We start from the raw sequence: 27801 nt of genomic DNA, 5'->3' as shown, positions 1-27801 counted from the left end.
ATCCAAGGGGAGTGTTTCCTAATACCTAGCATTAGCACAGAATCAAACATATTTGCCTACAATCAGGATGAATGTGGTTCCCTTAGAGTATCCTTTTCTGGCAACATGGCCATCAGAAAGCTTATCACACAAGCCAACCCTCTGATAACCTAATCTTGTTTTAGGCAGACTCTGTTAGCAGTGCACGCATTTTAGGAGACAAACTAACTGCCATCCTTCATAAATCCTCAACATTTGGCAAGACAGCCTAAAATATTTTAGTACTGATCACTCACGAGCCAGAGAATCGTGTCACCTATCAGGACAGTTCGTCTGTAGCTCTTCTGCTTTACAGGGAACAACAGGCTGACAGAACGATGGGCTCCCAACACGCTTCGCCAAGACAAAACATGCCTTGGGCTGACTGGATTAACCTTCGTAGCTGAACCACCTGAGATATGTTTGAAGAGGTGCTTCAAGACAAAACCTGTCCGTAAAACCAAGAAGGGGGAAATTTCAGCCCGTGCTTATTGCTACAAGCAGAAGTGAATCAGCGAGTCAAGAGGGCTCACAGTATGTACGCAAACCAGAGCTTATATAAGAAGTCTGGAACATGTCCAAAAACGATTGAAATACAGGAACCACAGGAATACTGAAGGGATAGAGTACAGTGGCTCCACTTTAGTCAGTGCTGTTTGCTTTATTCAGGTGGAAGTCATGATGTCAAGACAATGAAATGCAATTTTCCTTAGGTGACTAATTACACACAGCTTCAGAAACTACATACTTAACTATAGTCAAAGGACCAAATATAAAATATTACTCCCCTGCAAATGAAGTTGAAGTACTCTATACAAGAAAAGATTTCAGTGACTTGTCAAATTTATCTACTAGGTAGAGTAGAATTGCAAAAGGGGAAAAAAAAAGAGCCGACAAATTTTAGCATTTAATATTTGTTCTTAAATTTTGTTTAATCTGTCTCAGCTATATACAAGTAAGACCTTATTTACACTCACCATGTATTTCAGTACCTGTAAATACATATTAATAAGGTAGCTTTATGATAGACCTAAGCATTTAGCAGTATACTAATTGTGGATTTAGCAGCATGGCAAATTATGGCATCTTTCCCAGAAACAGTACAAAACTTTGAGAAGAAGCTGAAGAACACACACTCAGTTGGAAGCACGAAGCCTCTATCTGAAACAGAGAGGCTTACTAGGTTTCTAATGATACCTACAGTAAATGCTTCATCATGATATGTTTTAGAAATCAACTATTTAAAATCTTCTTGCAGCCACAAATCTATTGCAAAGCTAGCATTTGCCTCCCAGCCCTGTTCTTTTTAGCTAGCCCAGATTTCCTACACCCAGTGAAGGCTCATTAGTCAAGTGTGCCAGTGAACCAACTGTTAAGAGTAAACAGAGGGCAATACATAAAAGTAAACAAAAGTAAAGCAACAAAAAATAAACTATAGATTAACCATCCCATTTGAATTATTTAAAATTTAAGCATTCCAATGCCAGAACAAGCAGATCTGCATTGAAACTACAATTATAAAACAAGAATCTAATTCAACATAAAAATATTCTTAACACTAAAACATCTGTATCAGTCTGTTCTTTTATGCATATTAGGACAAGTAATTGAACAAAATGAATAGCGTAACAAAGGAAAGGACCATCTTTAAATCGAAGCTGTGAAATAGTGCCTGAACTTCCCACTTTGTTAATGTTAGCTTGGTAGTAAACAGGAGAGTAATAATAGCTTATTGAAGTCTCACTAGCCAGAGAACTGCAAAAGAAATCTCAGAAGTATAACTGAGAAATATGGCACTTGCAATTATCTGTAACCAAAGATGTATAGAAACAATAATTCTGAAGTGCTCACATAGAGTATCAGGTATTTTAGGTATTTAAGGTTTTGCTTCCCAAAAGATAACATCTGCTCAAAACAAAAATTCTTTCCTTTTTCTAACCTTTATTTAAAAAGCACTCTTTCCCCACAAACCATTTTTCAAAATGAAGTTCCAACAACCATACTTTTTTTTCCCATGACGGTTCCTAATTTAAATCTCACATGGGACCTGAACATCCAAGCACATCATTTTTACAATACTACCAATACTTAAAACAGTGTTTTTGCTATAAAAATATTTCCTCTCCAACAAGTCAAGCATTTTCTGTGGATAGCTGCAAATATTTGAGTGTATCCTACCTACATATTTGAGTCAGAACAAAAGACTGAGAGAACAGGGTGAAAAGTGTGTTTTGTTCAATGGCCTTGATTAGGACTAAGACAATGATTCCTACTGCAATATACTAAGATCAAAATATACTGTGATCTATTAAAGATTTCTGCAACACTTCAACCGGGCAGACATTTACGAAAAAAATTCCTCATCATTTTATTTATGTTGTCTCTTCAATTCTTTATGAGTAGCTAATTACATCTGTTGTTGAATTATGTGATTAGAAAGAATTCTAACCAAACAAAAAAAACCCTTCAGTTTTAGCCCCCAAAATACATGTCACTAACAACTTTATGTAAACAAGCCTACAAAACTAAAAACGTACATGCCTGTAACTGCAAAGGAAAAAAAAAATCATATTAATCTCTCTACGGCTAGGATGCCATAACAGGGCAGAAGTGTTTTTTGGTAGTGGTGGCAGTTTTTTTTTTCCTGAGCCATCTGAATACACCGCCATAAAATGTGTAACTACTTTGTAGTTTAGACAACATTTTAAATAAACAAATAACGCAGAAAATTAAAGGAGAAGCAATGGAAGCCAGATTGCCTACACACAAGTGCTCACACAGAGCCAACAGGAACATGTTACACTCAGATACATAAAACACGTTCTGTGATTCAACAGAACCATTACACGGCAGAGAATATCCCTTGTGCTTCTTGCCAGAAAGCAACCACAGTCGTCAGTTCTCACGCATCATCCCTACAAGCTACTGTACAAATTCAGCAATTAAAACAAAGTATATCGTAGAGTAGCTAGAACAGTAAGTGCAGTCAAAACATTTCCTTCCCTTTACCTCCTTCAACGTATCTGGGCGGTCACCTACCCGAATCAGTCCACCACTGCCAATTCACACCATAGGAGTCTGAATCAGTTTCTGAACTCGGATCACAGAATCACCAGGATGCAGCACGGAGTTTTCTAAACCATCCAGCTCATGAAACTGTGAAAAACAATTAAGAAACATTTTCAAGATGACAGGTATAAATGATTTTATACAAAATATAAAGCAGCTTCAAATCCACACATTAACTTTGCTTTAACATCAGAATTAAACACAAAGACACCAAAGTGCTAATATGTGATATACCACAAGAACCATTGTACAATTACTTATTTTTGTCCTCTGCCAAATCTCAAAGTAATACAAACAGATAAAGCAGTGTGCCAAAACACAAAAAAGGTAAAAATGATTATCATTTCCTCCTTTCATTCCGGCAAAAACCAAAACATATGCATTGCTAGCAAGCTTAAATTCAAAACAACTTCCTTGGTTATTTGTATGGATGGATTTTTAATGTAATTATCAGGTTAACAAAATTCAATCAAAACCTGTAAGTTACGTGCAGAACCTAAACTAGACGACTTCCTCTTAAAATGCTAGTATTCTGGCAAAGCTGAAGCACACTCGGCGAGAATCTATACCACCCACACTGTCACAACTACTCCCACAGCCCTTATGGGGAAATACAACTCCTAGCAACAGATGAGGCTTTAAAAAAGCTGCAATTATTTTAATTGGACCTGCCAGCTGCCTTTCATTTAGCTTAACATGAGATTTTATTCAAAGTCTGCAGCCACAGCCATTGGCAAGGTAGTTGCTTACAAGTAGTTGGACCTATTTCTGAACAGCTTATCCTGCCTGGAGAGCTTTTGTGGCCTATTGCCATATACTCTATATGTTGAGGACACAAAGTTTTATTATGTGGTCCTGGCCAGTAACATGGAATAATGTACTAAGTCCAAGGTGTATATGGAACACACCCATTGCCTCATCTTGATGACATTTGTTGGGGCCAGTTCAAATAAGGTGACAAAACACAGAAGGACGATTTTGTCATCTGCTTTCAAAACAGCAAAGGCATCCCACACCAAAAAAACATCTAACACATTTAGGTAGGTTGATAAGTGGAGTCTTTCTCAAAAGAAAATGATTTTTCAGGTCAGATCCTTACTAACGTATTATTTCCATAAAGCATTCAATACACAGACACAAAACTGAATTTCATGATTCCTAAAATTTCTAACACAAGCCATTATTAAAATAACTGCTTCTGCCACTTTCAGAACACTTATGGTGATTTAGCAAACTCTAAAACCTCTGTACTGATGTAACTATTTAACAGATAATTGGCGTTTCAGCCACCTTCTCCAAGACACTGATGTTATCAGCTGCCCATGATCTTACAGCCAGCACAGCTAGAAACCCTGAAGGATCCAGGGGTTCCAGTTCCATAACCATATTGTTAATTCGAAAGCTTGGTTGAAAAAAAAAAAAAAAATATATATATATATATGTATATATATAGTGTGTGTGTGTGTGTGTGTATTATGGTGGGTCTGGAACTTTCCTTCTTGTTTTTTCCTACTGCCTTTCTACCTACAGCCAGGATTTTTGTATGACTAAAAATACTAACGAGAGTATTGTATTAAATCAAGTTCATATCTGAACAATATCTGGATCTACAAAGATGGAAACAGCTTTCTTGGCTCTTAACTAAAAAGATCAGAGTAATGTCCTCTCCCTTGTCTTGCTGTCTTCCACAGAAGGTTAAAATTTCAGTTCAACTGGAGATTTATGTAGCATCCTTCAAGATGGGGCAGTGGACTATTGAACATGCAGACTCCATTACATGCCCAAGTTTGTGACTGCCTCTGTCAAGTCTTGAATTCTGTGGTACCCCCATCAGTGCTTCAGTCACCAGCTCTTTCACTATATCCCAAGTAGCAAGCACACAGTAACTGTAGGGCCACATAACCTATGACCAATTGCACAGATCAATACATGAAAGATTGCTATCTAAGCGTTACCTAAGGACTGGAACACTCTTCCATCCACCCTTCTCCTCCCACTGCTGACAAATAAGACACTGTAACACAACTCCAGAAGAAAGACATCAGTTTAACCCCACTGTCAATAACAATGTATTCCCTCTGACCTTTAACCACCTTCTTGCTACTGAGATTGACTCAGTATTTCATTTTTTTTTTTTCCTTACTAAAAACTTGAGTAGTCTGGTATACATGCTACAAATGCTCATTGCTGAGCTAGTCCCCAAAAGTTAAGGGAAAATATGCGTTTCACCAATCTTTACAAGAAATATCCTGCTCAGGCACTTCCCCCAATTTAAGTTTTTTCCTAAAATGTAACTTAGAAATTAAATATCTACAGCTAATCCTAGCTAATCCTTTTTCATTATCACATACTTCCATCTTTAATTAAAGCACATGCTGCCCAATTAACACCAAGAACTGATTCCAACTCAAAGCCCTGATGGGCAGGTCACTTTATGAAAAAGTACCCATTTTACATTTGAGCTAAACTCATTTCAGAAGAGTTATGAGCAACCAGAGCTCTTCAAAACTAGACAAGTTTGCGCTGTTGAGTGCACAAAACCATCCCTTGCGGACAACATCTGAGAGAGAATGAGTATTTTTGTAGGTGCAAAGCCCAGTATGAGAACACTCAACTTGGATTTTCGTCTACCACCACGTGAAAATTATGCTGCATTTCAAAAAAAGTTGTGAATTAAAAACCATAAGAAAATTTGTTGTACTTCACTTCTGGTCCTCTGCTACTGTTGTTGCTTTTCTCAACAGCTCTATGACATGAAAGATGAGGGTCTGACTAGCTATGCGAAGTTCTGTACAAGTATTTTCAGAAAGAAGGTGGGGTTAGTACTGTTATCAGGCACTTAAGACTTTGGAAGAACATACCCTGGAGCCCAGGCTTAAATCAGTAGTAATGGGAAGTTCATAAACCAAGTCCGTCTACCACTTTGAATAAACTTACTGGAGAAAGACGACAGATCCAATATCATAGTAGACGCTACTTATTTCATTACACAAAGCCAAGAAGCATCAGCACACCACTCAAAGCAATACAGACACAATTACTGAGAGCAGGAAGCAATCAGAATGATCACTTAAAGTCGCAAAATTCCTTAGAAATACTCCATTAATCAAGTTTTAATAGGCTCAGAAAGACTCAAAGATATTTGATAGTCAGTTCTACTGCATCAGTGGATCTATGTATAAAAAGTAGCATTTTGCTTTCACCAAGAACAAAAAAAAAATTAAAAATTAAAAATTAAATAACATTCTATTACATGATTTTCCCCTTTCTATTTCCTTCATCTACCACAACAAAGGAAAAAACATACTTAGATTTCTTTAAGCATAGTTCAGCTGAACCCATAGTTCAAAATAAGGGAAAAATAAAAGAAAAATATGAATTTATGAATTAATTCATTAACATAATTACTAGAAGTGCACATACAAAATCAATAATTTAGCAGCTACATTAATGCAGTTGGATATGAACAGAATAAACAAAATAAATCTTCTCTACAAGTACTTTCTGAAAGCAACTAAATACTTTCTGTATCAGATTCTTTTTGTCAAATGGGGATAATGGAGGATGCATATAATTACAGATAACACACAACACCCAAATTAGTTATTCTGTATCACAAGAATTTGTTTTGACATATTCATTCCTCGTTCAATCAAAAAATCAGTAAGAAGAGTTAAAACATCTTTGACTACTATCCTTCAAAATATTAATAGGTAACTTAGTTATACAGAAATCCACCTTGCTGAAAGGTAAGCAATTGACAGGAAAATACATCAAAGGTTCTATGTGAGCATAGGTACTTGCCACTGAATAGCTGAACGAGCTGTTTTTCACACAGCCTGAACAAGGTAAATTTGACATTGGATCCTAGTTTCTTCTCTAGACGAAGATGGCAGGAGAGGAAGGAAACCCTGCTCAACAGTGCACGTTATCTCACTCAGCTCAGCTTCACCACCGGCTATAATTTCAGCACACGACTCAATTCCTATCCATGTATCAAGACTGATACCAGAAAATTAATGATCTTAGCAGAGACAAAGTCATTTCCGTTTCAGATGTTAAAGTAAGGGATGTTAAAGTATCCCTTTTTTCCCTTATTTTTAGGTAGATAATTTTATATATATATATATATGTCTATATTATACATATATATACACATATATAATATAGGCATATATATAACTAAAAACAATGTCCAACTTGTACTCTAGTCATACAGCAGAACAGATGTTAAAATACATATGTAATTGTCTCTTAGGAACCTTTTCTGCCCAGCATTAAGACAAGATACACTGAAACTACAATCTAGTCCTTCAAAAGTGGAGTCATGCCATTCTAAATCTTCCCCAAAAGACACACAACTATCTCTAGGGAGTGAGAGTGACAGAGAGAATTACTACTTCATGTTTTAAAGTGGGGAAAAAAAAGCAAAGACATAACTTTAAAAACAGAAAAAGTGAACACACTTCATAACATTTGCACCGAATATTCACTCAGAGGACATGTGTGGAGAACATGAACGTGAAGTTATGCCAATATGAGATATGCATGCCCTCAGGTTGACAGTCATTTCCAATTTACCACGCTCTAGATTCTTACTACAGATAGACTATCACAAATGAAGTATACACATGACAAAAATATGGAAAACGGCACGATCGTTTCATGCTTATTTGCAAGGTCAATAGATGCTTCGTATTTTTAATTCCTAACTAGACAGTGACTGCATATTTTTTAATTGAATTGCAGTAAGTTTTAACTTGGGGGCTGGGGGGAAGACCACACCTTTATTGATCTTTCTTTCACAAGATGAAGTTTCAGTCCCAGAGAACTTAGTATCATCACAACAATTCCTCTCAAGTATGCAAAATATCACCATTAGGAAACTACTGTAAGGGAAGAATTCACTGACTCCAGATTGTGCTTTGGTTAATTCTTGTACTGCACAATTTGAAAGGAAAAAAAAAAAATCTGCTCAAATATAACATTCCAAACAGCTTGGGATTCCATATGTTCTAAGGAGCTTCATTTCAAGCTCCTGTTCTGAGGAGCACAGAGGTAAGACTGATAGGCCTGTAGTTCCCCAAGTCTTCCTTTTTTCCTTTCTTAAAAATGGGAGTTGTATGTCCCCTTTTTAGTCACTGTAACTTCACTAGACTACCATGACTTCTCAAATGACAGACGGTAGCTTAGACAGGAATCTGCCAGTTCCCTCGGATGCACCTTATTAGGTTCATGGACTTGTGCACCTTCAGGTTCCTTAGATGGTCTCAAAGCTTCTTCTCCTACAGTCGTCAGTTCTTCATTCTCCTGGTCCCTGCCTTTGGATTCTGTGACTTAGGCAGTACGGCTAGAACAGTTCCCAGTGAAGACAGAAGCAAAAGGTATTGAGTACCTCAGTCTTCATAAAGTTCCAGGTAACTAGGTCTCCTGTTTCACTCACTGAGGGATGGGGGCATGTATACAGGTTCTTTCTCCTTCCTTCACTGTCCTGTGTACTTGAAGTAACTCTTTTTTACATCTCTAGCCAAGTTCAGCTCCAATTGCGCCTTGGCTTTCCTAGTTCTGTACCTGCTCTCCTACATCCCCATAACCCTCCCAGGACGTACATGCTTGCTTCCACTGCCTATACATTTTGGTTTTGTGCTTTAGTTTGGCAAAGAGGTCTTGACTTAGCCAAACTTGACTCCTGTGTTCCCTGCCCAACTTCTTAAATGTCAGGATTCAGAGCTCTTGGGCCCTAAGATAAATATCTTTAAATTTCTCCCACCTCTCATTCATTCCGTATCTCTGAGCGCAGTTTCCCAAGGGATCCTATGCACCAGTGCCCTAAACAACTGAAAGTTTGCCTTTCTGAGGCTTAGGGTCATGATTCTACTCTTTGCCTGTCCTGCATCCCTCAGAATTGGGAATTCTACCAGGGCATGATCACTGACTGCATTTCAGGCTACCTCCAGTCCTGACCTCTCCATTAAGTTCTTCAGCACTGGTGAGCAACAGGTCCAGCAGCACATCTCCTCTGGTTGGGCTATTTTGCAGATTGAAGAGCAGGATGTACAGACAACTACCAGCATGAGAAACAGCTTCTTAGCTGCTTAAGGATGTTTTCAAAACTATCCATTTGACCCATTACTATTCAAGTAAGCAACACACAACAAAGCGTCTGTTTCAAAAGTAATTGTTGCTAATACTAGTACAGATGAAAATGGAAAACTACACAAAACTCAACTGAAATGCTTCCCATTCATCCAAAAAAATGCACTGTAAGGAAGAGAGATATGAACTCAGATCTCAAAGAAAGAATTTTACTTGAGACTATATGAAAAGGGATACTTTTCCCCCTTCCATTAGAAAAGAACAAAAACTCACTAGTGCTTTTCCACATTACTCCCACTCTAATCTCCCTACAGAAACAGAGAGAAGCACAGTACTAGAGTCTTAATAAGCCATTATCAAAGCAAGAAAAATCTTTTTGTCTACCTCGCATGCATCAATGCTACTTCGTCTCAGCTGTATGTGCTTGGCCCTTCGCAGAGAGATGAAAGATCAGAAGTTTTGTAACCTACAATTCATGACTGCAGGACAGCCAAGTGAGACTACTATAGCATACATGCCCCATGCCACAGTCACAAAGTACTTTCACACCAGGACAGGCAGTTTCCCCAAAGATTTTAGAATTAAGAAGCTATAATCATGTTGCACCTTTAATCCCTCCATGAATGAAGATGGATATACTCTAGTAATCTGAGATGAAAAAGTAAAATAAAATAATTATCATTGACAAATACTTCTAATAGAATCATTCCACCAGTGATAATGCCTAATGTTTCAACTTGTTTAATTATCATACTGACATACCCATCAGTTCCCCATTCACACTGACATTTAGGTATAACTTGAAAGCAGAGCATGCCATGTTCAAACACTGTTCAGCTATGGATTTCAATCAAGAGGTTCCTCCGGATGACTAAAACAAAATAATAAAAAAATCAAGCCATCAGAAATCCCTAGAAAGTAAAGAAACTAGCTTAAATACGTCTTGACAACAAGTAGTCAAGAAGGTAGCTTTGAGGAAAAAAAGGACTTGATGACCTCAGCAATGAGGAACTGAACAGGTCTCTAGTCCTCCTGAGTGTTTTTCTAATTCCACTTCTTACCATAGCTAGTTATTTCCCTAACACCACAGCAATTACAACCTACTTCACAGAGATCATCTGTCCCATTACTTTCTGGATAATAATTCTGGAAATTAACTAAAAGCTATATATTTTCAGGCCTATTCCTAGAAGTCGAAGTATCTTCAGCTCTGTGAAAGATAAACATCAAATTCCAAGCCTACTACCGAAGTCTATAAAGTCAACCTTCATGTGCCAAAAAAGCAGGAAAGATAGGAGGTGGTACATTTGAAATCTGCTCCAAAAAAGCTTAAATGTTAAGTATTGCAATTTTTAACAGGATTCAGTCTTATACGGGAGGATTACTGAGGAACAAATCAGACATAAATTCAGAGGAAAAAAAGCAAAATTTATACTTTTCTGTGATTGAGTAAAAGTATATTCTAAACCAGCAACTAGAACTCAAAAAGCAAGTCAAGTCACACTGAACTTAAACCAAACTACAGACCGGTAAAGGAAGACCAAGCCTTACTTTTCCTACTCACGTCTGCCTTCTGTTAAATCTAGGGTTTGCACAACCAGCACAAGAAGGAGGACCCAGGGAACTACAGGCCAGTCAGCCTTACCTCGATCCCTGGGAAGGTGATGGAGCAGCTAATCTTGGAAACCGTTTCTAGTCACATGAAGAAGAAAATCATTATGAGTAGTCAGCATGGATTCACCAAGGGGAAGTCACGCCTGACCAACCTGATAAGCTTCTATAATGAAATCACCAGCCTGATGGATGAAGGGGGAACATTGGATGTTGTCTTCCTGAACTTCAGTAAGGCCTTTGACGCTCTTCCCCGTAAGATCCTCACAGAGAAGATGCTGAATTACGGACTGGGTGAGCAGACCATGAGGTGGATCAAAAACTGGCTCAATGGCCAGACCCAGAGGGTAGTGGTTAGTGGTGCAAAGTCTATTTGAAGAGGTATGCAGAAAAGGGGAAGAGTTAACCATGCCAAATCTCAGTCCTGCAGATACTCCAAGCAACCAGAAGAAGTGAAGACATTCAGTAAGGTCAGCAAACAGTTATGGTCTGGGTAACGATATGTCAGCAGTTATTGTTCTACATTTGAAGTTCAGAACCGAAAGAAGTGTCTACAGGATGTGGTCTTAACTGAAAGACAACCTTGCAAGCGCTGCACATACTTTTGCAACAAAAAGTCAATTTTTTAACCTACAAAACAATACATTTATTAGAGGCTTGAGTGAATGGAACTACACCACACAGAAGAGACCATCATCCCCACCACAGTAAGTTGTTTTTTAGGTTGTTTTCACATTTATGTTCATTTAACTAAAAAAAAAACAAAAAACAAAAAAAAAAAACCTCTTAAATCTTAAATCCAAAAGTAACCAATGCAAGGTGTCTCATCAAGAAATGTTCGTGGTTAAGAGCTGCAGCTTGTCAGTTGGAGTGGGCTAGTTATAATACTAAGATTAAAACAATCTTGTAGAAAGTTCTTTAATGAATATCAACTTGTAATTCAAAAATTTTCTTTTTTTGTTTTAATATTAAACAAGTCTGTAAACAGAAAATAAGAGACATGAAATACACAATGGGGCCACTGCTGAGATATGGCACTGATCTAGATCCATCTCTCATCTGCCCCACTACTCTTAAATAAACGGTAGATTCACATGATCAACCTCAAACATCCTATTGCATCAGAAGCTGCCACTCTATAGCAGATAATGCCCCTTACTTAGAGCAGAATGCACACTATTTCTCATGTTTAGAAGAAAAAAATATTTATCTCATATGACGTCCTTCAACTACTGTGAATCTTCAGTGATTTGGATGTAAAGCAAGTCTAATAGTTTGTATGGATGAAACCAGTATCTGCAGAGCACACAAGCTTCTATTCTGCATTAGAAGGAAAGCATACCTGACAGCAAATACTGATAGTAAAAAATGGAAAAAGCATTTTTCTTTTTTTTTTTTGTCCTTAAAAAAGAAAAATGGTGTTGTCTTCTGGCCTGCTCATAAGTCAACTTTATCAGTGTGTTGGAGAGCCTAAACAGAAGGGACACTTTCTGAAAGAAACCACAAGAAAGGATGAAACAAAGTGTAACAACCAAGATGCTTTTAAAAGTCACATCAATATGTCATGGTTAATTAAATCACTGAGTAGACTTAAGCTGCAAAGTGCCTTTCAAAGAATAAAATACGTATTAAGACAACTGTTTAATGGACAAAGAAAGAGAGACTGGATATATTTAAAAAAGTTGTTCCTACAATGCTATTAATAGCACAAAAATGCTAGTAGAAAATCTGCAAGGAACTCCAAAGGAAAAAAACAAGTCAGTGGGTTCCATAGCCTTATTTACCTATTAAAACCAAAAATGATAAGGGCTTTGATGAGAATTCAAGTTCTTAAAACACAAAAGGACAGAAGTAAAACATGGACCTAATGGGACACTTCTTCATGCCACTTTTTCTGGTACTTTCTATGATTTAATAGCTACAGGACAGAGCTGTTGCCACTGTTAAGTGGGAGAAGAGTAGACAGTGGAATGCATCATGCTTGAGCAGCTCAGGCCTTCCTTTGGCTCAGGTGAGGTGGATCAAGACACAAACAGACAACTGAAGAAGTTCTTTTGGACTGTATACCTCATCTCAGCACATGAACACTTCCTTGGTAACATCATTATCGTAGAACAGCTGAAGACTTCAGGCAGCAGGAAAGAAGAATTTAAACCATATAAAGAACCACCAGCATTTCCTCTTTCAACCAAGAAAACAGGATTACTAGCCTTGCACTCTACCTCAAGTCTGAGCTATTAATCCCCCACACAAACAAAAAAGAACACAGAAACTATGGCCCCTGCTACAGCCATGGTTCAGATGAAGATACCTCATTATTAAATGTTTGATTTTTTAAAAAATTCATGCCTTCCTCAGCTAGAAAAAGAAAATATCTGCCCTCATTCTATCTTTTTTCAGGGTGTTACCACTTTTTACACAAGACAGGAGAACACTGAGAACATTATGCAAGATAATTCACTGAGGTTAATTTTTAACTGTATGTCTAATCATAATGATAGAAGAGAAAAAAAAAAAGACATACATTCAGAAAGGACAAACAAATTTGCTTTAAAGATACTAATTTCATTCCTCCGAGTTGGTTTAAGAGAGCTATAAAATGAAGGTTTTCAAATCACTTTAGATTAGAAGAAAAATCTATGCATAAAGTTACAATTAGAAACTGAATCAAAGTGACTACCACCTTCTTTGCAAACAAGGAAGTAATATGCAACAAAACACTCTCCACCCCACAGTTGTTTCTCTGTCACAATAAAATCTTCCAATATTTGGAGATATTCATTGAAAATGTTTCCAATTTTGCCCTGAGAACTTGCTGGAATTGCAGTTGGGATAGAAACAAAAATAAAAATAAACTGTGAAGGATGTTAACAAACCTGTCCTTCTACCTGCAATATCAAGCAAATATATAGAGCTCTCTTAGGGATGTAAATAAAGAAAAACATAAGTTGCCAGCCTAAATAAATAAATATAAATTAAAAAAAAAGGGAAAAAGTCCTGCATGCTTGCACACACCTAGATATCCAAGGAAGGAAATACAGTACTTTTTTTCCATATACACTACCCCTATTGATAGCCTCACTGTTTCAGTTTCAGTATATAACATATGCTAATCAAAATAAAAAGCAAGCTATAGAGAAACAAACAGTAGTGAAAATGCCAAAAGCTTATGAAAGCAATTAATATTGAATACTATCTTCAATACTTAAAACACAAAGTCCCTTTAACCCCTTAATTTGAGGGCTAGGGGAACAGATTTGAAAAACATAGCTGCCACATTCTGTTTCGCACGAGCGTGGTATTTTTATTCATTTGACATATGTTGCTTCCTGAATGGATTTAATATATTTTGGCATTCCAGAACAAAACTGCTCTCATGGTGTTTGGCACTTCATGTACAATGTAACCAGGAAACCACTCCTTAGACTATGCAGCCATCTGCAGCAGATAGCAACGGTTTTTAAACAGGCAAGCTGCACTGTTGTAAATATGCAGTACTTCAATACACAAGAAAAGTTCTCATCTGTGAAGTAGACTTTCCATCTAATTGCCTGCAGATAAATTCAGGCAATGCATAACACTTCAGCACAAACTAAAGGAGAGAGGGAGAGAGAAGGAGACAGACAGAGAGAGAAACTCTTATCAGAAGATTCCTAGCGAGAATTTCTTTCCTACACTCTGTTGTCTATATACTAAAACAAACCAAAAGCTGATGTCCTGCTTTGCACGCACCATCCCCCCCAACAATGTAATTGCCAGAATTCCTAGCTAAAATTAGGATGATCAAACAACAAAGGTCATAATAACATAGTGGGCCCCAAACAACAGGAGACTTTAAAAAACTGAGAAATCAAAGGTTGGGAACATGGGAGGAGGAACCACCGCACTCAGTACCTTGGAGCTAGCAACAAAATCGATAAGCTGACCAGAAAAACTGCTGCACCAAATCTAGACAGGTCACACAACTCAGTCTGTGGTGAGAGTAACACGAGTGGAATCACACTCACAGAACAGAGCTGAAAAGACAGAGTGCATGTGGATGTGTGTCTTCAACGCCCACTGCGGACTGCTCTACTTCAAAAAAATAAATCCTACCAAAAATACAGGTATAGGTGCATCCTGACACACAGAATACTGTGTAGTACCCTAATGAAAGTTACAGCTTAAAGAAACAGAATATACAGCTGGACTTCCATTTTGCTTTAGAATTCTTCCCCCTTAAAGAATATTTGTCTTTGTTTTGCTACCCACCTTGACAAGTTCATCTGTTTTTTGGCTTTTGCATCTGCTTAGTATGAAATGCAGTACTAACAACAGCAAGCTTCCGTTTACAGTGAAGCTTTTTAAAAATAACTTTCCTTAAACGCATCTTTTTCACTGTTACAATACGAAGCAGCCACTACCTATTTCATTAATGAGTAAAAGTCTCAAAAAAAATACATTTTCCAGATTCCAAGCACCTTTTCCCTCTGATTTACACAATGATTATGACATGTAGGAGCTCAACATCACTCTCAGCAGTTTTAGAAGTCATTGTCTTAAACAAATAAAGGAATGTCTAATGAGGGCTTATGTAAAAGATAGAGAGCAACGTTTTGCTCAATCAGATAATGACAGGACAAGGGGGAATGGAGCACAGGAACAGGTTGCCCAGAGAGGTTGTGGAGTCTCCTTCTCCAGAGATATTCAAAACCCGCTTGGGTGCCATCCTGCTCAACGTGCTTTGGGTGATCCTGCTTGGCGGGGGGGTTGGACCAGATGATCTTCAGAGGTCCCTTCCAACCTCAACCTACCTGTGATTCTGTAAACTGAAAGAGGGGAGATTTAGATCAGAGGTCAGGAGGAAATTCTTCACTCAGAGGGTGGTGAGGCACTGGCACAGGTTGCCCAGAGAAGCTGTGGGTGCCCCATCCCTGGAAGTGCTCAAGACCAGGTCAGATGGGACTTTGGGCAACCTGGTCTAGTGGGTGGCATCCCTGCCTATGGCAGGGGGGTTGGAGTTAGATGATCTTTAAGGCCTCTTCCAACCTGAGCCATTCTATGATTCTATCTATGTTTTTCTTTTACATTGATTCATCTGTAAATCTTCATCCATCCCAATTAGTAGTTCATAATTGTGATATACAAGAATCGCTCCTCTTTGCCTGAACCTTGGTTTTCTAACTACAAGACTTCACATCTCTCATGCAGCTAAGCACCAATATTTTGTCCCGTATTTATTCAGCTTTAATCTCACAATATGTATTTGATTTTTGCCAATTTATAGCCTTCTTCCACTCCTAACACAGTAATAGTGCAAAAGGCATTAACTTATTTTTCTTTTCAGATAGTGTTGTGTTCCTCTGTGCCAACGGACTATGATTAAAGGAGAAAAAAAAAAACACAACTGTTATGTTAGTTTTATTTTAATGCATCAGGCATTCTGGAGATCAGATAAGCAACTGTTACAACAAAATTAATGGAAGAACATTCTTAAATGTTTTCTTCTTAATACCTAAAAGTATTTTTGCCTCTTTAGATAGAGAAAAAATGATAGCTTAAAGGTTATAACAAAAAAAAAAAATGTTGGGAATTTAGACAATTATTTTGAAGGACAAGTTCTCTAAAAGCTCTATTATCAACATAGATAATAATTTGCTAAAGTCAAGAAAGTTTCTCACCTGACAGGAGGTTTAAGTAGAATTAAGATTCTTCCTTCCCATCACAGTGCAAATTATAGCTTAAAAACTGAATTCAGAATGGATTTAATAATAACTCAGCTTAAAGCGTTACTTAACCTCCTGAAATCCTGTGCTTTTTTGCAGGAGGAAGAAAAAAGTTGCAGCACTTTATTATGACACTATTGAAGTGGTGCTTATTTGCTATTAACATGTCAACTACTACTCCTCAGACCAGGAAAACTGAATAGCACAATGCAGGTATTTCAAGAAATTTCCTAACTGTGTTTTCAAATAGTTCGAATTGTCCAACAGGTACTTCCCCATCAGACCTTTGAAAGATTAAAAACAAGTTAATACAAGTTTTGGGAAAATTAATGGCATTCTGATTTTAGGGTTATTCCTCAATAGAGATTTCATATTCACAAGCTGAAATTTAACACTTATCAATGTTTAACACAAAAGGAATAACTGGTGATCTATGAACCTAAAATGAGCAAATATATAATAGAATTCAACAGAAATAGGCAGGGACTCTCTCCATCTGGTGAGATGGAACAGAGTGCACTGTTTTCAGAAATCTAAGTAACAATCTATTCGTTCTTGACCAGTTGTGGGTTTTATTTGTTTGTTTTTTTAATGCAGATGTAAGAGAGAAGTAAGAATGGTATCTGGAAGAAAGTAGTGATTAAAGTTGTATTTCTCTTCCATCCCATAACACTTTCCTTTAACTTTTTCCATTGACAGGGCCACGGTCTTTCCCATGGGGGGGTCACAGCCTGCTACTGCAAAACCAGTTCAGTATCATTAATGTCATGAAAGGCTACAGGACGCTGGAAATCCTGACAATACCTCTCCTTCCTTTTTACCAGCACTGAACAGGAAAACCCCATGAAAACGTTTGCCCGCTCTACCGCCTTTCTCTAGTAACAGCAGAACTGCAAAAAAACACGCAACAATGTCATGATCCTTGGCACCTCTGCTTTGTTCAGTAAAGCAAGACAAAATAAGTGCTCCTTGAAAAGACAAGGACATCACCCAGATAAAAACAAATGGAAAAGTATTTTTTTTCTCTCATTTAAGTCTATTAAAGTCTATTTTATGTCTACCTTACTTTTCTGTTATTTGTATTGTTTACCTTTTTTTTTTTAATGAAACTTCTGGTAAGAGATCTGAAGCACGGCAGTAAGATTAACACACTGGAAAAACAGGATTTTCTAATAGGCACAGAAAAGTCCCTCCCACACAAAACATTGTTCAGGAAAAAAAAAGACTCCTAAAAAAAAAGACGCAAACAAGACACACTATAGTTAAACAATAGTATAGTGGAACTGCAAAGCTCCAATAGTTTCTCTCTCCCATACCAGTATTTCTGATCTTATCTACCAGATTCAGAGCCAGATGGCTTGCCAAATTCAGAGGTTTGATTGATTCCCCCTGCCTGCCACATTCCCAGACAGGACGGGAACCCACAGGTTTAACCATCTTCTTCTCTTCTTCTGACTTACAGTTGAGACCTGAAACTATTTTTAACCTAGTTTGTCATAGCTTTCTAATATCTACATGTGAACCAAAGTGACCTTAAAGTAAAATCTTGTGTTTGTTCCAAACATCAACTAGCGTTCCTCATTCAATTCCCTTTGCTTGTAGTTCTTCCTCAGAAGATCTACTAAAGAATTCGTGAATATTCTCCATTACTTAGGATAAAACATCCTATGTAAGTTCAGTAAAGCACTACTGAAATAAATGGTATAAAGTCTGGATATGAATCAGAGATACGAGTTTTTGAATTTTCTCCCTCACTGATGAAATGTATTGCCAAGTCAGACAAAAAAAAAAATAAAATAGAGAGTACCTCAGAATTTAAATGACCTGCAGCTCCAGGGTTAACATCACATATGATTATGTGACCAGAAGAAGCCCAAAATGAGTATGTTCTCCTAAAAAGAACTCACTACCAAGCTGACATTCAGATCACCACAGAATAATTTGCCTCTTCAAACAAATGTACCAGCAGCAGGCTGTGGGTGCATATTAACAGCTGTCTGCACATCCACGGCCTCCCTCAGGTGCACCATGCATTAGGCCGAGTGGAATCTAAGTCAATTCAATACCTGCATGTTATACTCCATATGTGCATGGAAAACCAGTAGTTACACAGCATTTAAGGCAGGGAGGACTTCAGATTTCTCTGCTGCCATACTTTCAGTTTACTTTTACTGAAAATACAGGCCTCAATCTTGTAAATACTTATGTAGCCAAGCTTTTTGTTTGCTTTATCCATAAGCACACAGATTATTAAGCATAACATTTCCACAGAGGAAAGAAAGTATGATTTACATTAATATTGTTATTTAAGAGTTCTCTGATACCCCATGTCAAATATCAGCCTCCATCATATCTTCAGGGCTATCTGTAAGTGAAGACAGAAGACCTGCAGTAATTTGACCAAATTACTGACAATTGGCTTCATCTTTTAAAATATCACCTCTTCCCTCTATAAGATTAATTCCAAGATCACTACAGATGCACGGAGAAAGCAGAAGCTCTCATAAGGTTTCCTAGCAGCCTACCAGAATCCTTGCCGATGAACCTAGAAACACTTTCTACCATCCAAACACTTAAAATTTTTGCTAAACCTGCAACTGACGTTCACAGGCTTCTGGCACTGTATTTCAGACATTGCTCAGAAGTACTGATGCAACTATGCTCTCTCCCTTCCTTCTTAGGCAGCTTTTGAAGTTTTGAAAGATAAGTACTGAAAAGCTCCAAGGACAAGGAGAGCAAGGAAGGCTGAAGAAATACGTTCTGTAACTGTAGTAAACTCAGACCCCACATCTATGGGACAAAGGACTATGGAAGAACATGAAACGTGTCTTCCAGAAGTGTCTAGGAAGACCAAGTTCCCCCTATAGCTGCTACAGAAACTTCCCATGCCAACTAGATTAAAAAAATTGATGAGAATGCTCCAAAGGCTGCAACTCACAGCACAGTACCTCAGAGGTCAAGACAGACACCATTTTTTCAACCAACCTTCTAAACATACCTTTAACAAACTAACAGAAATTCAGATATTTTGAATTCAGTGTTAATAACTGAACTTATCCCACCAAGGAGAACAAGTTCCCATCCACTTCCAAGGGAGAATCCAAATTAGAATTGTACTAGAAATTTTTCATTCAAGTACTTGTAACTTTTATAAAGACTATAAACCTCTTCAGAGCTTCTTCTACTCCTAAAGCTAGCCCCAGACAGCTGGCACAAGACGTAGTCACTGAGCACTACCAGCTCACAGGAAGACAACTACACTCCAAGCTTACGCTTCAGAGGTAGAATTTTAACTTCAAGAGAACATAATGCTCAACATTTGAAACACGTATTCCCTTACTACCTGTTCCCAGAAAGGAAATTCTACTCATGCAGCTGCAACCTCCCCACTGGAAGCGTGTGATAATCCCTAACAGTCTAACCTACAACAGTCAAACAGGCATGACCCAAGTCGTGAATCTGTGTCTATTCCATCCCAGCAAGCTTTGTGACAGGGCCACAAGGCAAGAAGTGCAGCACCACACATACTGAGCCACACAAACTTGGAGAATTCACCATGCTTAGAAGACTTTCGTTTGTTTGTTTGAAAGGGCAGTCCATGCACCTAGTGAATTCTGGATGGATCACTCTGAGGACAGTCACCTAAAATTTCTTCCAGTTACTATTCTCATGATTTAAGTAAGAGAATCAGAAAGAGTAAGTTTGTCTGTAGTAGTTGTTTCCCTTAACACATAATAAAGCTTTACGCCTGCACAATTCACTTACACAAAAGCATGGAACAAAAGTTTGAGAAAAGTTTATTAACAAAAGAAGCAAGGACTCATAATATCAGATATTTGAAAATTGAGAAACCATGCAACAGTTGTACTTTTTGAATCATTTACCATTTTTCATGTAGCTTTGCTCTTACAAGAACAGAAGTTGTATTTACTATCTTCATCAATCCTTAAGGTCTAGACTGGGCCTAATCATCGGATCGATAAAAATCTGGGGAAGAAAAAGTGTTCTTCCTCCTTTGTTCACCAACAAAGTTGTGTACAGAAATTGATACCTAACATTGTCTTGGCCCTAATGTACAGGAATGGTGACCTAATAGTGTCTAATAGGATAGAAGAGTAAGATCATCCGATTAATTACCTGAAGAAGTGGATAAACAGGGGAGAAGAGGGTGTACTATCCTAATCTAACAGCTTTCAAATGCAAGCAGATCTAGAGGCATTGGTACCTTCTGACAGTATTACAACTTCCAGGACAGCCAGCAGCAGAGATGGTTCATATTGTCCTCAGACTCTGCTTAATCATCACTTGTTGCTCCTGTGCATAATGATTGCTTAGTATCAGGGATCTACAAATTAGTTCCAGATACAGAAAGAACTAATCTACTTTTCAACTTAAACTACCCTAGGGAAACTAGTCACAGGGGTGATGTTTTCCAACATAAACACACCTCCATTTCAGCCTGAATGAAACCAAACAAAGAGGTTTGTTTAGCTTTATTTCTCAATTATGCAAATCATGATGTATTGTTAAAGTTAGAAGGTGTGATTTAGTGTTGAAACACCATGCTTCAGTACCATCTTTAAGGGAAGTACAGATGAAACTAAGAGTAATAAACCAAGTATATGTATTGAAATTTAAGTAACAGGAAAAAAAAAAACCCTTAAAACGAGCAGGTAACTGATGAGGAAGAATGGCAGAAAAAGCAGAATTATCCCAAGATCACTATATAATAAAAAATACTAACAATCATAGCAATATTCACTGCTCCCATTTTTCTTATATATATAGGCAGAAGATCATAGAACGGTTTGGTTTGGAAGCCACCTTAAAGATCACCTTGTTCCAACCCCCTGCCATGGGCAGGGACACCTCCCACCAGACCAGGTTGCCCAAAGCCCCATCCAGCCTGGCCTTGAGCACCTCCAGGGACGGGGCACCCACAGCTTCTCTGGGCAGCCTGTGCCAGGGCCTCACCACCCCCTGAGTGAAGAATTTCTTCCTTACGTCTAATCTACATCTCTCCTCTTTTAGTTTAAAGCCATTCCCCCTTGTCCTATCACTCCACTCCCTGACCAAAAGCCCCTCCCCAGCTTTCCTGCAGGCCCCCTTTAGGTACTGGAAGGCTGCTGACAGCAGCCTTCCTATAATTCCATCCCAGACAGACCCAGCACAAAGGTCTCCCTGGAGCCTTCTCTTCTCCAGGCTGAACAGCCCCAACTCTCTCAGCCTCTCTTCATGGAAGAGCTGTTGCAGCACTCTGATCATCCTTGTGGCCCCTCTCTGGACTTGTTCTAATACATGCATGTCCTTCTTGTGCCGGGAGCCCCGGAGCTGAACACAGCTCTCCAAGTAGTGTCTCACAAGAGCAGAGCAGAGGGGCAGAATCACCTCCCTCGATCTGCGGGCCACGCTTCTTTTGATGTAGCCCAGGGTACGGCTAGCTTACTGGGCTGTAAGTGAACAAGGCTGGCTCAAGCTGAGTTTTTCATCAACCAACACACCCAAGTCCATCTCCTCAACTCAGCATTCTCATTCTCAAAATTCAGTATTTACAAGGTTTTACTCACTACATGTGAACAGTGAATTTTTAATCAGAAATGAAGGTTGTATTTCAATAAAGTCTTCTTTTCACAACCAAAATTTCCCTAAAAAAAAAAAAAAACACAAAAAACCACCCAGTCAATCATGCCACCTCCGCAGCTGTACACTGCAGTGGCACACTGCAGCTGCTCCCCAAGAGAAGAGAAACAGTAAAGACTGGGGGAAACCCATGTCTGAAGCCTGGACAAGCCTTCACATTCTACCCCACCAAAAAAACACTTTGTGTCCAAAACTGAACCAGAGTCTGCCATGCGAGTATCCACCGAACCCTCCACAAGTTACCCCCAAAACGAGTAAAAAGATATTCCCTGTGCATTCAAAACATGAGGCAAGAGTCCCAAAATCAGTTAAACTTTTAAAGGTTGTAGAAAGGCAGTCTTTACCTCAAAAGTGTGCATGGACTTCACAGATGTTCTAAAGACACTAGCAGTTTAACAGTATAGCAATTTGATAATATTTACACTTTTATTATACAAAATTACACACTTTATAAACTTGAAAAATAAAGAATTAAGTTATTTATGAACTGTTTACTAAATGTGATAAACACATCAGTTCAGTGTTTTCGCTCTGATGTGAAAAGTGTTGCCTGACATACTGTTTCAGTTACTCAAAAGCTGACAAAGGTAAAATAGTGATGTCTCTAAATCTTCACTTTCCAAATAATTCACATTAACTACCTATACTGACTGTCATCATCATCACTTGTGTGCTCACAAAAGTGCAATTTTCATATCCGTTAAAGAGTAACTTTCCTGTCATCCTGACTGGTTACTCATTCGGAAGAGGTCAGATCTGTAATTCCTCTACGTGGAGTAACGTCAGACTCTCCTTTAGCAGATCAGGTTATCCCACAGGGAGAACCTACTGAAAAGACAACATACCAAACATTTGATCTTTACGTAACATTTTCCCTAGAAGATTTTCCTTTTTGTTTGGAAGCAGGAAGAACAAAAACAGAACAACAACTGAAAAAAAAAAAAAGCAGACAGGCAATGATTCATTACACCCCTACAGGAAAGCTGAGTTGAAGAATCCTGCTCCCATCCCCTTCTATTTCTAGAACATGCTGCTAACATGGGAAGTTTAACGCGTGTTACGTACGTGCACGCCTTCCCTTAGTTTGGATCCTCCAAGCATGGCTCTCCACACGTACGGCTGCAGACTCGGACAAACTTCACTGAGGACAAATCGTAACTCCTACGTTACACCACCAGCTTAATACCCTAGGCAATTTCCGTTCAGTAATACTTTCTCTGTGGAGTCCCCTCATCAATTCAAATCAGTGTGATGTGAAAATGGATATCCTACAGAACACCACATCTGTATCACATATCATATACCGTGCAGCTTGTTAGCGACTAATCTATTGACAAGACTGTTGAAACAAGATACAAGTGGTCCTCACAACAGTCACATTCCATAGCATGCCTTTTGCCGTAACTTCTACCTCTGTCATTGTAAGCATACCTACTTAAAATTATCAATGTTTACATGAGCTTAATGTAATTCACAAGCACAGAACAGCCAGGTAAAAAGAACATTTCCCCAAGCCATCATCACGTACCTATGAAAGCTTTGTTCCAAACAACATCGGCTACCACGTGTGTACTTGCATCATTTTATTCACAATACAAATACCAATGTCAGCCCGATTTAGTTGAGATGGTTGATCTCAAGAAAGAATACACTCCTTCATAACTTCTAAACTATGTTAATGACATGAATGGCATTCTATGATATAACCACTAGCTGTAAGCAGTACTGAATTACACTTTCATCATTAAAAAGGGCCTTATCCATAGCTACCATGGTGACAAAACACTAGTGTAAAAAGTTGTGGCTCCACTACAAGGATCTATTCTTCTACATGGCATTGAAAAATATCAAGTGCATCATGAGAAACACAAAAGGTCTGAAAAGAAACTAAATTGCATCCATTAGAACATAGTGGTTTACAACTAAATTTGTCATGCATTGCTACAATTTCTCCCTCCCCCCCACGGAATCTCAAGTCATTATTGGGACTGAAACACTGCTTTGGAAAGTGACCGTTCTTTGTAAAAGGATTACTCTATTTAGGCTTCATTGCTTTTCTGCCAAGCATCAGCCATATAAGGAAGCTGAAGTTCACTGCCATCTATTTTGTTCGGGCCTTTCAGATGCCTAAGAATAACCTTTCTACTGCCTAGAAAGGTAAGTCCATAAATTGCAAGCCAAATCATTTACTTGTTATCAGCCACAGAAGCCACTTTAGGTCAGCTACACGTAAAGATTTTTCCTCACGCTGTATCAAACAGAGTTGGATTGATAACTTTTTTTCTCACATACTTGGTGCTGTTAAATAACTACATATATCGCAGCTTTAAAAATTTTTCAGAAAATTGACTTTGTCCAATTCTTACATACACCAACACATCTCAGAGACTTCAGAGGCTGAACCACGAACATCCTATCTGACAAATACGCTGGTTTTGAGTTCGTCAAACAGGAACAACAATTTAAATAAGCAAGCAGAGAGCCATGGCTTCTAGCTCATTTTAAGCGTTCACCATCACGAAGGGACTAACCAATAATTGCCTCTTTGAGGCATGTGAAATGAATTTGTGGTGAGCAATACTGCTTTCGCTAAATGCACCTAGTCGGCCGGTATAACAGAACCCAGCACCAGCAGCACAAAAACCTTACACCAAAACTTTGCAATTAGCTTCCCCTCCTGCAGCTTCACACGGGACTATTCTCAAAAGATTATAAAGGAGAAAGCGGCCAGCAGAAAATAAACACGGCTACGTTAACTCGGAAGTTCAACGGCACGTACTTTTAAGAAGTCAGATCGCTAGCAAGCTTTTCTTCTTTTAAATGGGGGGGGGGGGGGGTCCCTCAAGATAAACCCGGGCAAAGATCAAAACACAGCAGCACAGACCTTCCCTATACAAGCTGAAAAATATGCAGTCAAACCCGTCATCTTGGGGACAGAGAAGGGGCGGAGGGGAGGAAGAGAGTTGGCGGCAGCCGTCGAGGGGGAAAAACTGAGGCAGGCTTTACCGAGGGCACATCGTTACGACGAAATTTAAGAGCTATTTATTTTCAGGAGGACGGGCCAGAGGCTAGCCGATCCCCCAGAAAACAAGGTGAAAGGCAGGGAGCGCCGAGCCTGGGGATCTGCCGGTGAAATAAGACGGGATTACCTCCTTCGGGACTTTCTCATTTCCCGAGAACTTAATTAGCTGGCAGGGCTCGGTTTCGCAGGGAAGGACTTGGAGCAGCAGCCGCGGAGCCGAGCGGTTTCAGTTCAATACCTTCCTCCGGCCGAACAAAGAAACTTCTGTGCCCGAGGAGCTTAAAAACTTTCCATCTCCCCAGGTCCCCTCCCCGAGCCCCCAGGAACACAGCCGCCGCCTCCGCGCCGACAGCCCCTCGCCGAGAGGGGCACAAAGGGCTGCCGAACGACGCGAGGCGGTAAAACGCAGGGAAAATAAATAAATAAATAAATAAAAGGCCAAAAAACAGGATATAAAAACGAAGCGTGAACTCCTTCCTTTCTCCCCACCCCCCTCCGGCAGCAGGGGAAGGATCGCGGCTCTGCCGCTGCCCCCCCCCCCCCCCCCCCCCCGGCCCTCCCCGTGTCACTCACCTCCTCTGCCGGGTCCAGCGGGCAGCGCTTTCTCCCGACCCCCCGGGGAAACGTCTTAAATCCCACCGACTGCCCCGCTCCTTCGGGAGGGGAGAGAAGGGGGAGGAGAGAGGGGAGATTAAAAAAAAAAGAGAGAGAGAGAGGGGAAAAAATAAAAAAAAAGATGCAACAGCTTTCGGCGAGGACGGGGGCGGTGTGCGTGAGCGCGGGGGGAGGCGGCCGAGCCGAGCCGAGCCGAGCCGAGCCGGGCAGAGCCGAGGAGAGCCGATCTCAGCCGAGCCGAGCCGGGCTCCTCCCGGCGGCGGCTCCGGGCTGTGCCCCGCGGTCCCCGCCCCGCACAGAGGGCGTCCCCCGGTCCCCGTCCCCCTGTGTGCCCCCCCCCTCCGGTGCCCCTCACCCCGCCGCCAAGGGCACGAGGGGCGCGGGACGCCCTCTCGCTCCGTGCCGCCCTCCCTCCTCACCTGCCCGCCCGCCGCCGCCGCCCTCTCCCCGCCTCCTCTCGCACACTTCCCCCTGCTCCCCGCGCTCTCCGCCTCCCCCCCGCCCGCCCCGGCGACGACGGCGGCGGCGGCGGCGCCCCGGGGCGGGATGGACGGGTGGATGGACGGACGGATGGGTGGATGGGGACACACGGACAACGGGAGCGGGGCGTACGAGGGCGGGAGGCCACCGCCGCCCAGGCCCAGGCCCAGGCCCAGGCCCAGGCCGGGGCCGTGCGGGAGCTGCGGGAGCGCCCCCACTGGCGGCGGCGGGAGGGGAGGGTGCGGGGGGAGGGGATGCGCAGCGCCGCCGCCACCGCCGCCGGGCCCCAGCCGGTGCGGGGCCGAGCGCGGCAGGCGACGGCGCGGCCAATCCCCGGCCAGAAGGGTTGTGAGGGACGGGCCCCGCAGCCAATGGCGCCCCGCGGGGGGCGGGAGCGCGCTGTGGAGGAATGGGCTGAGGTGGGGGCGGGGGGGCCGCTCGCCTCGCTGCCCGCTGGGCGGCCGGTGGGGCGTTGTGGAGGTGGGTGCTGGCCGAAAAATGGGGTAAAATGCTAAAAAGTGGCGTTTTACACGAGCCGCCGGCCAGCAGCAGGGAGTGGCGTGTCAGCTCGGTGCCAGCCTGAAGTGAAAAGCCCCCTGAACCCCACCAGCCCCCGAATCCAACGCTCCTTCCTCGGGGTCGGCGGCTGCCTCCCTCGGCTCCTGACGGGGCTTTGGGCGAAAATGCCTCAGCCCCGAGCACCGAAACAGGGCTGGGCTGGGCTGTGTGTGCCCACTGCATTTAACACTGCTGTTACTTCCTTCAAAGTTACTGCCTGTGTGCGGGAGCCGTGTGTTGGAGTCACTGGGTTGTACCCAGATACAGCAAATAGGCGTGCCTTTCCGTGAGGGCAGCAACACTCGCTGCTTCTTTGCTGTTCCGTGAATCTTCCATCTTTACATACAGCCCTCCTCGGGGACTGCAGCTGTGCCTAGGTCTAAATAATTAAACTGAATTAAATATAGCCATCAGAGCTGGTAAAAATACATCTTTATACATACATACATATATATATGTATATATATACACTCCAATAAATATATATTCCAAAACTTCCTTTTATTATTTTTTTGTTGTTGTTGCTCGGGTAAGCTATTTTTTTCAAATAACTCAGCTTTGGTCTCAGGCCAAGCATGAGAGCTTCCGTCCCCAAAGTTCAAAGCACTGACAACAAATTTAGAGTTTCTCACTGTAAGGCGCTACAGCGCTGCTTTTAAGAAAGTTGCTAGTATTTTGTCTCATGAACTCATGATCATTCCTGTCGAACGACCAATAATGCATCCCGATCGTGATTAATACAAGTGCCTTTCTGCCACAGATGTCCTCCATCATGAACTCTACAAGGCACCTGTGTTACGCATGAGGTTATTGTAACTGTTTTTGGTGTGAAATTGTTCTTTGGCAAAGTTAACTGCAAATTGCCTAATGCATTTATTAATGCAGCTGGGTAACAGATGGGTGTGGGAAATTTATAGCAACTATTGTTCCCATGATGGATCTACTGTAATTGTAACGTTAGTTTCAATGTAAGACGCCATTTCACTT

At 40.5% G+C, this 27801-nt stretch overlaps 1 protein-coding gene and 1 long non-coding RNA gene across 13 annotated transcripts in view; one reads left to right on the top strand and one right to left on the bottom strand.

Annotated features, from left to right (window-relative positions):
• Positions 1-26234, bottom strand: part of ERBIN (erbb2 interacting protein) — a 121378-nt gene extending 95144 nt beyond the window's left edge. For 2 of the 12 annotated variants that reach the window (XM_080573086.1, XM_080573083.1), the window contains exons 1-2: positions 25735-26116; positions 3058-3174 (exon numbers count right to left, since the gene is read on the bottom strand). The gene's annotated coding sequence lies outside the window, so the exon portion shown is untranslated. The other 10 variants (XM_080573088.1, XM_080573087.1, XM_080573082.1 and 7 more) reach the window with 10 other exon arrangements.
• On the top strand, positions 4564-24971 carry LOC308185257. Its single transcript, XR_013943223.1, has 2 exons — positions 4564-15727; positions 16599-24971. It is a non-coding gene; the product is annotated as an uncharacterized lncRNA (long non-coding RNA).
• Positions 26235-27801: the final 1567 nt, after the last annotated feature.

The sequence above is a fragment of the Anser brachyrhynchus genome, assembly GCF_964034855.1.
Source record: "Anser brachyrhynchus genome assembly, chromosome: Z".
Classification (NCBI taxonomy): domain Eukaryota; kingdom Metazoa; phylum Chordata; class Aves; order Anseriformes; family Anatidae; genus Anser; species Anser brachyrhynchus.
This window is presented reverse-complemented; position numbering and strand designations above follow the sequence as displayed.